The 12,733-nt window shown below is 52.9% G+C and overlaps 1 long non-coding RNA gene across 2 annotated transcripts; it reads right to left on the minus strand.

Moving 5' to 3' along the window:
- Positions 1 to 303: 303 nt before the first annotated feature.
- Positions 304 to 11,727, minus strand: LOC139046282 (uncharacterized). 2 transcript variants are annotated; one of them, XR_011506127.1, is made up of 3 exons: positions 11,606 to 11,727; positions 1,564 to 1,603; positions 304 to 533 (listed from the first exon to the last, which is right to left on the minus strand). It is a non-coding gene; the product is annotated as an uncharacterized lncRNA (long non-coding RNA). The 2 variants fall into 2 exon arrangements; XR_011506128.1 differs by lacking the exon at positions 11,606 to 11,727 and adding an exon at positions 1,872 to 2,044.
- Positions 11,728 to 12,733: the final 1,006 nt, after the last annotated feature.

Consider the following 12,733-nt stretch of genomic DNA (forward strand, 5'->3'; position numbering starts at 1 on the left):
GCTCCTCTCTAGGGACTGGAGGGCTCATGGCAGAGCTGCCTACAGGCCTGGACATCTCAGCAAAACACAGGAGGCTCCCCAAAGGGAAGAGGCTGCTTCCCCACAGGCCTCATCAGCACCCCTCACTGCTGCTGTCCTTGTGCCTGCAGGGCTGTGTTTGCACATCCCCTCCCGTCTCTGCTTTTACACCATCCAGAGGACAGCACCAGAAGACTAAGGTTCAGCTGTAAATCTTGTCCAACATTAACTCAAGGGGCAGGTTAAATGTTCAGTGGAGACTCCAATCTCAAACCCACCTGGTATGGGAGGGCACACACCATTTGATTTTATTATTTCTCTTGGTTCAGAAAACTGATCACACATCCAATGCCAGGCAGTGGGCCCAGTTATGTCTGACCCCCCAGATGGGCCTCAGGGCAGGTGGGCATTTGCTTTTCCTTCGCTGTCACTCTGTTTGCCAGTTAGGATCATCTTTCATTGAGGCCTGCAAATCTCATCTAATTCTTGCAGGAATTATTATGCCCATTTTATAGCTGGGGAAACAAGACAAAGAGGTGAAGTCACACAGCTGGTCAGAAAGTGAAAGCAGAGCAGGACAAGGACAGCCCTGTGGCAGACTCGACTCGGCAGCACTTTCTTAATCGCAGTCTCCCCTCTTTATTGGGAGCCAGCGCTGGGAGAGGTCCGAGCGTGGTCCCTGGTCTCCAGAAGAACCAGAGAATGGCCACTTGTCTTTTAGCAAACCCTCACTCTCCCTCTCCCGGTCCTCTGACTCCTCCCCATCCCCGCCCCCACCCCCACCCCCACCCCCACCCCCACCCCAGCTCCCCAGGGCCTGGCTGAGCCTCTATAATTGTAGAGTAGCCAGCATAGGGCGGGGAAGAATCTGACGTTTCCAAAGGCCTTTTTGATGTTGATGATTATGGCGATGATGAGGCTGTCCATCTCCTACCAAGACGGGGGCCTTTCTTTGTTTCTCTCTCCCTCGGGGTCTCTCTCTCTCTCTGCCCTGAGGACTGGTGTTGCCAGAGGACCCACACTGGCTCCTCTTTGGGGGAAGAAGGGGCCGACCAGCCAAAGTGAACCTGGGGAATCAGCCCACCCTTCACCTCCCGGAGCCAGGCACACGAGTGTGCTGACGTGATCATTAGCATAATATTTGCATAAGGAACAATTGAGGAGATTGGAGTCGGCCTCAGGAAACACCTGCAAGGAACTGTGAATGAAAGCCTCTCCCGCCCCCACCCTGAGCTCTCTCCCACCCTCCAGCCCAGGATAGGGGGGGAGTGGCAGGAATCCAAGGTGCCTAATGAGGATGATGATGGCGATCAGTCATCATTCACAGAGCGCCTACTAGGTGCCAGGCTCTGAAAGGGATGTTCTGTTTCTCTAAGTCTTCACAACCACCCTGGGTGATAGATTTTATTATTTTATAACACGATTTACAGAGGAGGACGCTGAGGCTCAGCCACTCCGAAGTCATAGAGATTACGTTAGTGGCAGAGCTGAGTTTTGGAATGGGGTCGTGTGCCCTCACAGCGGATCAGGGTGCTCTGGCCTCACCTCCGGTTCCAAGATGCGGTCTCCATGGGCCCAGGGGATCCTGGAAGGATTGGAACAAGGGCTCAAAGACAGGCTCCTGCGCACAGACACACGTGCTCACTCACACATACACAGCCGATCTGCCCTGCCCCCACTGTGCTTCTGAAAGCAGAGGAGCTGGGCTGACTTGGCCCATAACCAGGTTAGCCAAGATCCAATTAACTAGTTAGCGCAGGCAGAGCTGGGGGCAGGCAGGGCGCGCGGGAGAGCAGGGACGGATGGGCCGGGTAATGCGCAGAGACAGCCCGAGACAGCGGCTCGGCTCTAACCTGATAAGCAGCTCCCAACATCGATGAGGCCCGTCCTGCAGGCGGAGTGGCTGAGGTCCCCGGTGGCGGGTGGGGGCTGTTGGGACAGCCTCTGACCCCCATCCCTCGCCCCCAGCTGGCACACAGTCCTTCAGAGTGCCCACATCCTCCGGCCTCCCCTCAGCAACACTCATTCCTGCTCTGCCTCCTGTAAGGGCTGTGAGGGAGGCAGCTTCTGCGAGATACATTTTTATCCAAATGAGGCTGGGAATGTCTGTCCTCAGGCAAGGAAGGTATGGGTGAAGTAACCACCTCCTCCAGGTAGGCAGTGGGGGTGAAGCAGCTGGAGGAGTTAATGGGGGGAATGAAAATAATAGTAGCCACCGTTTATGGTGTTTGCCATGCGGTCGGCACCGGGCAGACCATTTATGTGTGCTCTCTCATTCGCAGAGAGATTATAATCCCCATTTTGCAGATGAGAAAACTGAGGCTTAGAGAAGTTAAGAAACCTACCCAAGGTCACACAGCTATCAAGACACCTCGGGCTCAAAACCACCACACTTGGCACCACCCCTGGACTAAGTCTGGGATTAACAATAATATTACTGATGGCAATACTTCTTGCTTTTGTATATAATACTTTTGCTTTAGAGTTTACGAAGGCTCTTTGGATTTATGCCAACGAGTCCATAAGGTAGATGTTTTATTTCTAACCCCTACTTTACACATAAAAGACGTCAAGGCCTGGAGGGGAGTGTGGCCTGCCTCACAGCTGGCGAGTAACAACAGTCCAAACTTGAAGCCAGGCCAGGTCTTCCTGACTCCTAGTCTAATGCTCTTGAGGAGACAAATGAAAGGGAAAAAGGCATCCCATCCCTTAGTCAATGGTGGGTGGTTCATCTATTGACTTGTTTATTACTAGCTTGTCGGAAGCGGGTGTGTGAGGTGCCGGCTCTGTTGGGCACGATTGTTCAGGGGTGGGGAAAACAAAGGGCTTCCTGCCTCCATGGAGCAGGTGGAGAAGAAAGCCCTGAAGTTCAGTGTCTGGGGACTTGGGGCTGCCTTGGTCAGGGGGCTCCAGGGAGTGAAGGGCCAAGAAAAGGTTCTGTCCCTCAGGGCACCAGACCATCCCTGGTCTGATTTCCTCGTGTTTTTCAAGGGCTGCGTCTAAAGCCCAGAGAGTTAAGTAATTCGCCAAGGTCACACAGAGACAGGGGGCAAACCAGGTCTCCCGACTTTAAGGCAAGTTTCTCCCTCATCCCGGGGCGGGGAGGGGGCTCCCATTCCTCGTGGGATGGGTCCTTCCCAACCCTTATGACAAGCTCTAAGTTGCGTCTGATGTCCTCTCACCAACCACCCGTGAAGGAACAATGCTATGTCTACCCGCCTGGGGGAAGCGCCCCATTTCCCTGGCTCTGTGCTCTGGGAGAAGAGAAGCAGCTGAATTCTTGCCGCTTCAGGCAATCTGGGGCTCTGGGTCAGGACTAGAGGATGAGGGTACCGGAGCAGGACAGCAAGGGGAAGGCCCGCACCTGTGTGGGACACAGCATTTGGGCCACGCCCGCGAGAACGTGTGTGTACATCTGTGTTGCTCCCCGCTCTCCCTGAGACCAGCACCGGAAGGGTTAAGACGTCGCCAGCCCGAGGGGGACCGAGGAGTTGTCTGTGCAGGAAGCTGCTCTCCCAGTCCCAAAGGCCTCTGGGGAGGGGGAGGGGTGACTTTCTCAGTCTCTTTCCCAGGCTCCTCAGCCTCCCTGGGGATGCTGCTACATGCCGGAGAGGCGACCCTTGACCCGTCCCCCTTCACACACCCGCCCTCCCCAGCCCAGCGGGGTAAAGACTGATCCCTGCTCAGGGCGCTGGGAGAGTGGGATCCCCCTTCTTCTCTTCACCTCACTTTTCCTACCATCTCACTTATTCCCCTTCGTGTCTAACCCCGCTCCATCCCGTAGTCGCCATATTCAGACCCCTGAGCTTCTCCTTCCCAGCTCTGGGCCCGAGGCCTCCCCTCCCAGCCCCGGCGTTTGTAATCTTCTAAAAATAAAAGCCTGTGATTCAAGAAGGCAACTCCGGAAATATACAATCCAGCCCAGGCATCCGCCGGGTGGGGGGCAAGGAAGGACCTGTGTACAGAGAAATATCCAGACACAGCAGCCCCCGCCCCCAGGTAAACACGGGAAGGCAGTCTGTTCCTGAAGAGAAGGGGGGGCCTGGAAGCGGGATGATGCACACAGGAGGAGAGAGCACTCTGCTGGGTGAGCCCTGACAAAGAGGGTCTGGGGTCTCCTCATAGCCTCCCCTGCCTGTTGTCGTAAGCGATTCCTCCTCTCCTCCTCTCCTACTTCCTTGGCAATTGCTTGGAGAAGTGGTGGGCTGCCTCTCCCCATGGCCAGCCCTGAATTCAGGGAAATTCCAGCAGGTTTGGGCTCTTTCCTCTGCTCTGTTTCCCAGGAGTAGGCGGACGGCCACTTTGGGCAATGCTGTTCAGAGACATCGATTCCCCATCTCTGCCTCCTCCTGGACCCTGGCCAGGACTATGCCAAATGGGTGCCGGAGCGGCATCATCTGAGATCCCCTTGTCTTTCCCAGCAGTGCGATCAGATGGCCATGGGAAAGGGGGGCTCTGCAGTGGCCTCTGTGACTGGCCTGGGCTGCTTCCTCAGGGTGGCAGAAGGACTGGGACCAAATCACACTTTGGTAAGATTCACTCCCACCTTGGCCTTACAGACTTCCTGGCTGGAATTTGTGTAACTGCTCAATCACGCTACATTTGGGACCTCACGGACAATAGAAATAATTAATTAGAAGAATAATAGCTAACATTTTTCAAGCACTTACTATGAGCCAGATCTGGGCTAAATACCACACATGCATCAAATGTCTCACTTCATCCTGTCAGAGCCCGTTTTTATCATCCCTAACTCATTGGTGAGGAAGCTGAGGCGCAGGTTGCTCACAGAGCTGGCCCTGGCCCTAGGTCACACTAGTAAATGGCAAAGCTGGGACTTGAACTCAGGTCTATGTGACTCCAAAGCCTTTTCCTCTTGGCCTCTGTGCTGTGGCCCAAGGGTGTGGCACCCTGCTGAAGGCGCATCTTGAAAGTGACTGTGGCCTCAAGGCTCAGGTGGGCACCCTCACATCCTGGAAGCAGAAGTGTGGTGGGAGGCTGGGGTTTCTTCCCCTGCTGGCCTAGGCTTCCTCTCTGCACAGCGCAGCAGACACACGGGCACCACCCATGGGGTCAGATGATCCCTGGCTCCTTCCACTCCCACCACCCTAAGTTCTAGCCTCAGAAAGCAGCATAGAGAGCCGTTTCAAGGATCTGGGAAGTTACCCCATCAGCCTCATCCCTGGATCCTTGTCCCCAGCTGATGGGCATCCAGGCTGCGGCCCACAGGCCTGGCTGACCCTTGCTAACCCCAGCCAGGCAGCCTCACAGGCAGCAGCAGAGCCCTGCTGGCCTTCCCATTTCCTTCGGAGGGCAGGGAAGGTGGGGCTGGCAGCCTGGACAGGGCCCGCCCCGCCCTGTAGCACGACTGTGAAGGAGACAAAGACCGACTTGAGAAGCTGCCCTCTGGTCGGCATCTTGAGGCCCCTTCCCAACCTGTCGCTGGGCCCTAGTGCGCTTCCCCACACCTGGCTTTCGCATCCCAGGGAGGGATTAGCCCTTCCTCTCAGGCCCGAGGGGAGCTGTCCAGCTTTTCCTGAACGATAAACAGTCTCTACCCAAGAGCAGGCGTTTTGAATCACAGCCTTTTCGGTTTAGACAGGACTTTTCCATCCCATGGGAATTGGATGGTGTGCCTAGGAGAATCCCACCAGTAAAGTTGGTCACACAAGGGACACTCAGGCCAGCACCTGGCATATATCCAGTGTGAATTAAAGGGGTCACCCACGAAAATGATACTGCTAGCATTACAAGCTTACTGGCTACCGCTTATTATCAATCACAAGCCTGACACCGTCCTGAGCACTTTACACACGTTTTTATTCAATACTCGCAACGACCCTAAGATTAGATGCTACTCATCCTCATTTTACAGATGAGAAAACTGAGGCCGAAGTCTCACGGGTAGTGTAGTTGAGCTGGGATTTGAACCCAGGCCTGTAGGTAAGTGGCTTTCTTGTGGTCACTCTGCTCCTGCTGATTGGCCCTTGTGCATGTCTTTCAAGTGCACGTGCCCTTCAGACAAAGTTGGCAGCATTTCCTGAAATTCTAAAACTGCTCCAGGCAGCTCTGATGGGATAGACACATCCTGCAACCCGGGCCAGGCTTGGCGTTAAGCCTCTAATTGGCTGCTGGCCAGCACTCACCTTCCTGATCCAAACTCTTCTGATCAATAACTAGTAGATGCTTTCGCGCACATGAACCACCCAACCCAAGTCCATCTCATTATTGCAATTCTTTTTTTTTCTTTTTGAGGAAGATTGGCCCTGAGCTAACATCTCAGGGCCAATGTTCCTCTATTTTATATGGGTATGCCTGCCAAGCGTGGCTTGATAAACGGTGCATAGGTCCACACCCAGGATCTGAACCGGGGAACTGTGGGCAGCTGAAGCAGAGCGCATGAACTTAACCGCTGTACTACCCAGCTGGCCCCTCATAATTGCAATTCTTGATCGCTCCTCCCCATCAAAGAATCCCTTGGCCCCTTTCATGTTTGTCAGCTGAGCTACTAATTTATATGTTCCCTTTGTCCTTTGCTGTTAGGTCCTACCTGATCCTCCCTGCCTCTGTGACCTTGGGGGTCCAGGATAGACTCTGTTCACACTACCCCTCCCCATTCCTATCAGTATGGCCTTGATACATAAATTTAACTCTGGCCCCTCTCTCTGCCCGCTCCGTTATCTCTTTCTTAATATTTCTCTGGTCACGTCACTCCTGCTCCTCCTCTGACTGTCTCTGGTGCCTCTATCACAGCCTCCCTCCCCCAAGCCAGTGCCACGGAACCGCCCAACATATGTAAGTGTGACTGCCTGGAAAATGTAACTTTCGAGGAGCCTGAAGTTGAGTGACAGTAAACAGAACCTTGGAGACCCAGACATCATCTAGGGTTTACACGGACTCAGCAGCAGGAACTGAGAAACAAAGCAAGATGGGAGAGAGGGAGGGATGGGGATGACCTAAAGACGAGCTGGAGGGAGAAATGGGAAACGGGTGAAGTGATATTGACTCAACTAGGCTGAAAGAATCCTTGACTGTCAGTGTTGGAAGGGCCCTTAGAGATCAACCAGTCCAGGAGTGACAAAGAAGTTTCAAGTCACGAGCTAATGCTGAATGATGAGTAGCAACTGCCTGGAGTGTGTCCTGAGAAGAGAGTGCCATTATTGATTAGTAATGTCTGCCACGGGCGCTGAATTAGAAATGGTGGCAGGTGTGCATGTAAATGGTGGCATCATTTACATCCCTGATCTAGTTTCAACCTCTTCATTGTGGAGCAGCTGAGGAGGCCAGAGGGGAAGAGACTTTACACAGTGAGTGGAGGCAGATCTCAGGTTCTTTTCTGTCTCCTAAAACCCAGGTAAAAGTTGTAAAACTAGACAAAGACAAGGGACCCCCGGGAAAATGGGTCTCAGTATGGGATAACTGGTCAAGTGTGGGACAAGCAGTAAAGGAGCAGCACCTGAAGCTCTGGAGAAGACTGTGGATGCACCACAGACGGGACACTGGGTGAGGGCTCCCTTCTGAGTCAGCAGTTGACTGAATCTGCCCATAACTCTGGTTGCGTGTCCTCCAACCTCTTCCACCTTTGTCCTCCCAGGGAGAACAAGGAGGCTCCCTGGAGCAGAGGCCTTGGCCCTCTCTAGACAGAGTGGAGAACCCAGTCAGAGGGAGACAAGAGGAGGGGGGAATGGGCCTGGGGCAGGGCCGGCACCCACAGGGGCAAAGGCACTGAGCATGCAGCAGTGGAGCGGACCCTGGAGAAGGTGGCAGTTAGGAGGAGCCGAGGGCCCAGCAGGAGGTGAACACAGAGGCACCTGTGTGCAGGTTTGGTGTGTGCCAGAGGAGAAGAAAGAACCTCCAGGTGACAAGTGCTGCAGAAGAGGGATAATGATGCCCTGACAAAGCAGTCAGGGCTTGGAGCCCAGCCCGGCCAGGGTGCTGGCATAGCTAAGCCATGACGCACCACTCACAGGCTGGGGGATGTGGGCAGGGAGCGGAGGGGGCCGAGGTGCCCAGCGCAGCCTTGGAAGTTTGCTCATGAGCACCTGCCTCCCTCCCTTTCTCTGTCTCTGTTGCCCTTCTCTTCTCTTCTTTTCCCATCCCATCTCCTCCTTTCTCTTTTCTCCCTCCCCTCCTGGTCTGTACCACGGCAACTCCTCTGGGAGCAGAAATGGGGAAGGGGGTGGTGAGAATGGTGGTGACATAAAAAGATCTGGGAGTTGCTGTAACCTAGATCAGCTGCCCAAGGCTGTGAAAAGAAGACACTCTCAAACCAGGCTTTGAGTGTCCAAGAGCAGAGAATCAGATCTGGACAGCACGCCTGGTTTTTCACGAGAAAAAACTGAGACCTAGAGAAGTGAAGATCTCTTCTAAGTCAGTGTCATGTTGATTTGCCATCCCACTCTCCCATCTTCCTTCTGCTACTGAGCACTCCCAGATTTTCCCTAGGGAGCCACCCCTTCCCTATCTCTGTCCATGTGGTTTAGAAAGGGCTGACTTTACCTGACCTTACCCAAGACCTCACGTTGGGCCCATGACTAGAGCTGACCCATCTGTGCCTTCCATACCTGGGCTACAGGATTCAATTAAAGTTGATCCAGTAAGATTAGCACTAGACCTTTTGCTGAACTATTGGAGAAGGAGTTCTTTCTTTCCATTGGGTTTGCCAATCGATAGGTTTAACCCCAGAGCTGCTTAAACCACTTGGGGAGTGGCTACCAGAGGGTAAAGCTAACACAAAGGAGAGCAGAGCCAAGAGTTGGAGAGAGACAGATGCCAGATGACATCATCTGAGTACCTAGATCCAGCTATGCCTGAAGTCCATTCCTGGGATTTTTCACTTATGTGAGGAAAAAAGCTTGAGCCCGTTTGAGCTGGACTTGCTTCCAAGAGCTTCTAAGTCAGCTTAGAGAACATGAAGAGACATGAAAGACAACCCAGCGAGAGAGTGACAGTTGCATGGATGAGGACTAAGTCTGATGGGAAAGCAGTGTGTGTGTGGGAGGGCTGGTCCGTTAGGATCACTGGACTGACATTTGACAGTGAAGCAGGAATACCAGAATTTATTGGAAAGAAAACACAGCTAAAGATGATTCTCCAGGCCAATCTGATGTGGGGTGAAAGCTTTTTTACTGCTACATAGGCTGTCTGTCTGCATAACGACAGAGTCCATCTGAACCCCGAGTCTGCACTGTGGGTCTCCTTGGGGTGGGGAGGAAGGCACAGTCAGATGGAGTCTATCCAGACAGTCAGCACCCAGTTACAACGGACGTCCCTATGAACAGCTCTTATGACATAAACAAAACGAATATTTACAGACAAAACATTCAACCAATCCCTGCTTGTCACACGCACTCAGCATTGCCCCTGCCCTTCCTTATCAGATGGCCTCAGCCTTCGTCTGACTCACAGAATACAAAACTTAGTGATAAACAAGAGAGACAGAAGGAGGAACTAAGTCACAAACTTGACTCGTACACAGTCCAGGTTGCACAAACTCCAACACGGAAAGGGTGATCCCAAGTTTCCCTCCCACCTGTAGGGACTGGATGCATTGAAACCCCATTGATTATAACCTAGCGGCGAGATGACCTCCTGGGGGCCACCAACGCTGGGTCTAGTCTCCTGCTTGTGGGAGGTGCCAGGTGGGGATGGGGTTGGTTCCAGGAAGTCATGCCCAGAGCTGATAAGAAATTCCCTTCCCTTGCCCCAGGAGTGCTGATGTCGGGAGTGAGAGGGAAGACACGGCCCTAAAGACAGACAGAGAGGGTGTAGGGTCTGGTTCCTGATCCGAGAGCTGTTCTGTCCCTCTTGATCCTTCCTCACCTTTTCCCACATCCGCTCACTAGGAAACAATCAATGCCTTAAAAAAAACCCTATATGTAATATATATGTATATATAAAATCTAATATGTATAAACAGATACAATATTCAAGGTGTTATTTCCCCCCTTAACTTTATGTCTGAGAGAGCTTTCCATGCTGGTCCAGTTTAGGTCTGCCCCTTCCTCTCTTACAGCTACATGGTAATTCCGTTTATTTACCTACTCCCTTATTGATGGACATTTAGGTTGTTTCTGGGTTTTTTTACTGTTGCAAACAAGGACATCTAATACATTTTGTGTAGCCAACACCTAAAACAGTTTGTGCACATGTGTGAGTGTTTCTTGAGGATCCATTCCTAGAAGAGACATTGCTGGCTCAAAGTGTGTATGAATTTTTCATTTTGAAAGATACTGCCAAGTTGGAGTGGAGACCTTTTTCCTGTGAAGGAGCCCTCCCTGGGACTGAACCAGAGATGAAAGACAGTGGGGTGGAAAGAGCATGGGCTTTCAAGTCAGGCATGTTCAGGTTCATATCCTGGCTCTGTCATTTTCTTTCTGTGTGACCTTGAATAAGTCACTTAGCCTATCTGAGCTTCTGTTTCCTTCAATGCAAAGTGGGGGATCATAAGAGCTGCCTCAGAAGGCTATTGCAAGGACCAAATGGCACCCTGTAGGTCAAGCCTCTGGCACAGGCCTGGCGCACAGTAGGCTCTTGGCCAATGTTAGCGCCCTTTCCCTGCCTGGACCCCTTTCTGCACTCATCATGGGAGGCCAGCTCTGGGGAGAGACTGGGGAGGGTGCTTTATTAGTGAATGTCATGCAGAAGTCAAGACTCCACGGTGACTCCTTCTAAAGGTCACCTAAGCAGTTCTTGGAGCTAGGGACCATTTCAAGGAAAGCGTAAAGGGCTGGGGACTGTTTCAAGGAAAGCATAAGGATCTGCTTTGGGGAACACAGCCTTGGGGTCGTCCACTGGAGGACCTTTCACAAATGATCCCTTTAGCCTAGCCACTGCCCTGCATGTTCTCAGTCTCTGCAGAGGAGGAAGGGAATCCTCCACAAGAAAAAGAGTAGGATGGCTGGACTTTGTCACAGGGAGTGGCTGGACTGCTCTCTGCAAGGAGAACAGAACAAGAAACATACGGCAGACAGGACTGAGGTTGGGCAGCAGAGCGAGGCGTCTGTCTTAGAGAGCCAGCACGCACAAGGAAAACTGCAGGGCAGCCCTGCTGGAGACCCCGGCCCGGCAGGTGGTGTGTCCATCTCAGTTCAAGGGAAGGGTGGTTCTGCGAAGGATCTGGAAAGTTGGTGGGGGTGGCCATCCTTCAGGGTAATGGCCAGATTGTGTTCATCATCCCAGTCAGACCCCTGGCAATGCTGAGCGCCCCTTAGCTACAGATCATTGTGCTCCACTCTCTCTAGGCGCCCTCCCCTGAACTTCAGGGCTATATTTTCTTCCTTCTACAGATGACAGGGACATGAGTTTCCGAGACTGGGCTGCCCTTCCTGGAAGAGGATGAGTGCATGAGCCCAGAGGCTGCTTCAGTGGGGACCAGTGTGGTGACTTTGGCAAAGAGGTGGAGCTGAGCAGCATGGTGACAGGCGTGGTGACAAGGGCTCTGGTAGACATAGTCATGATGAGTGATGCTTGGTCAGGGAGGCTGTGGGGGCCTGGTAAGAATGAGCCATAATTGGAATCTGAACATTTGGTTTTCAGTTCCAGATCCATCTATTACAAGCTGTGTGGTCTGGGGGAAATAACTTACCCTTTCTGGCTTCAGTTTCTTCATTAGTAAAATGGAGACACTAATACCACCAGTCCTTGCTTCCTCAGTGTCTCCAACCAGCAGGCATCTTTAATATTCCAAAGGGCAAGAATGAATTCAGGTGGAGCTACTTTGCTAAAAATGGCCTGGAAGGGGCGGAGATGACGGAGCAGAACTGGTCACATTATCCCCAGAATGATTTCTTGTGTCCCCTGGAGACTCCTGTTACCGTGACTATATTTCCTGGTTTCCAGTTCCTGGACTTCAGGGTAGCTGAGCTCTCTGGCTCTGGCCTCACTTAGCATCTCCCAGTGATGTCCTGGCTTCCTGCCCAGGCCCCACTCACTGGTGCTGGTGCTGACCCTGCAGGCCCCCGGCTCCCTCCGCCCGGCCTGGAGACAGAGCTCAGACTTGTTGGAAGGAAGCAACAGAAGGCTTGCCTGAGAGCCAAATGCTGTGCATAATAGGAGCTGATTGTGGTGGCTGAGGGCTAGGTCTGAGCAGTCTCACCCAAAGGACACTTCTCAGGGGTTGGGAGAGTTTCAGCTCTATGCCTAAGCATGAGAGCATAAGAGAAAAGGCAGGTGGGGGTGGGGATTGGGCAGGGAAATGTGTCCCCTAGATGGTCCCTTAGCCCTAAGGGAAGTGGGTCCTAGAGTGAGTGGCCGCCCTACTTTGCGCATGCCCTGTTCATGCTGTAGAGAGATGGGCTAAGGCCAAAGCATGAGACTCTGCCCAGGAGGACCAACTCCTTGTGTGCAGGTGGGAGAGGAAGGCCCCTTAGTCACCACTGCTGCAAAAAGAATAAAAGAAAGGGGTAGGATTGACCAGTGCTTGTAAATAAATGGGATGGGGCAGCGGGGGTGCAATGACCGCCCCCAGCAGGGGAGGGATGAGAAGGGAACTACCCTTTGCTGGGCACCAAGGAGATGCCAGATACTGCACCTGCAGTTTCATTCATCCTCACAACCACCTTGTGAGGTGCGAGCTATCGATCGCCATAGCCCCATTCAGCAGATGAGGAAACTGAGGGTCTGAAAGGTTAAATCACGCTGCTAAGAAGAGGCTGACCTGGAATCCAGACCTAGGACGGCCTGCCTGACTGCTCAGTTGGTACTCTGTGTTCCT

The sequence above is a fragment of the Equus asinus genome, chromosome 9 (assembly GCF_041296235.1).
Source record: "Equus asinus isolate D_3611 breed Donkey chromosome 9, EquAss-T2T_v2, whole genome shotgun sequence".
In the NCBI taxonomy this organism is placed as follows: Eukaryota; Metazoa; Chordata; class Mammalia; order Perissodactyla; family Equidae; genus Equus; species Equus asinus.